Below are 1,879 nucleotides of genomic sequence, written 5' to 3' on the forward strand. Positions count from 1 at the left end.
TGAATCTGGACTCTGCTAATTGCTGGGTAACTTTGGGCAGGCTACCTTACTTCTCTGATTGGAGTTTCTCTCACTCGTACAATGAAGGCAGCAGTACCTATCTCATGGGCCTCTTAGGAGATGATACACACGGTCATGTTTGTGCTACCTACGGTTCCCAGCATATGGTTGGTACTCCCTTCCTCACCAAGCTCCATTCTACCTTACAGATACCTGCATATTATGGTTCTCAGTTGCAAGCAACAGAATCTACTCTGGCTAGTTTAACCAGAAAAGGAGTGCCTTTTTTTGTTTCTTCCCAAGCAGCTGCTTTCTTTCTCTCTCTCTCTCTCTCTCTCTCTCTCTCCAGACACACACACACACACACACACACACACACACACACACACAGGTCTACTATCTCTTTTTACTCTTTTTCTTTCTCCTTCTTCAATGCTTTAAAAAAAAAAAAAAAAACCCCCAAAAACAAAAAAACTCACAGAATTTTATTTCTTGAGAAATCTTTGAGATCATAGAGTTGAACCCCGTATCCAGCCCAGAGTGGGGCTATGTTTTGTCTGCAGTCACTCAGCCAGCTGAAGCCCCTTGTGACCTGATGAAGTGGAATCAGGAGCTCTGGATTCTCATTTCAGCCCAGCCACCAACAAGCTGAGGACCCTCGACAGGGCACTTCCTGCACTAGTTAGGACTCCAGGCTATAAGTGACAGAAACCCAACTAACTAACCTTGGCAAAAAAGGACTTCACTCACTCATGCAATCTGGAAAGGAAGGGGTGGGGCTGGGGGAGGTGGCAACCAGGAACTTGGAGTTGCTAGAAGTCTCTCTGCGGCCTTCCTCTACTTTCACCTACCTCAGATGGGATTTCTTTACACAGTGGAGCCATAGCTGCTGCCTGCTCTTGACTCACTTTCCCCAGATTTATCACTGAAAAGGGAAGGGCTTCTCTCTTTAGCTCTAGCTTTCAAAGCACCAGGAAAGGTCTTTGGTCATGTGATCCACCCTTTGGGCCAATCACTGAAGCCAGTCAACTGTGATTGGCTGAGGTTGATAAACTACCATGTCCGGGGGCTTTGGAGTCTTGAAGGTGTGAAGGGTGAGAAAGGCAGGGCAGGGCCTTTGAAGAAGCTGGTGGCCACGGCAAGTCACTGTGGGCCAGGCAGCAAATGATTTGTGTGGCCTCCACTCTCTCTCTCCAGGTTTTATCTTCTTATCCCTCCTGTGTGGTAATATGGAAGGAAAATAGGTCCAAAGTGGAACAAACAGGATTTGCTTGAAGAGAGGTCCCCCTACATGTGTTTCCTAGGAGGAAGAACACTTTAATACCCATTGTCTCCCGGAGAGGGGCCAATTCATACTTGTCAACTGGAAAAGAGCAGAAACCCAAGCCCACTTCCTGGTCCTTGAAACTCAAGCTCATTAAATCGAAAGTTCTAGCTTGATGACAGGCTCTTTTAGAAAATAGCAGCATTGTTGTCTAAGCTGTGAGCCTCAGACTTTGGCCCACGCTTGTTGTTGTTACTGTTGTTATTATTACTGTTAGTATTTAAAGCTTGCTAATGAAAACATCGCTTCAGGACCTGAAAGTGATTTTTTGGCACTCCTATAGACCTAATTGTCGAGTCCCTTCCAGGCTTAAGAAAAGGGTTGGTTTTTTTTAATATATAGTTGAGCTTCTTTTTTTTTTTTTACAGTAGACTTCTAAAAAAATTTATTTATTTTTGGCTGGGTTGGGTCTTCATTGCTGTGCACGGGCTTTCTCTAGTTGCAGCGAGTGGGGGCCAGTCTTCATTGCGGCGCACGGGCTTCTCTTTGCAGTGGCTTCTCTTGTTGCGGAGCATGGAATCTATGCGTGCGGGCTTCAGTAGTTGCAGCATGTGG

Source organism: Lipotes vexillifer, unplaced genomic scaffold, assembly GCF_000442215.2.
Source record: "Lipotes vexillifer unplaced genomic scaffold, Lipotes_vexillifer_v1.1 scaffold4, whole genome shotgun sequence".
Classification (NCBI taxonomy): Eukaryota; Metazoa; Chordata; class Mammalia; order Artiodactyla; family Lipotidae; genus Lipotes; species Lipotes vexillifer.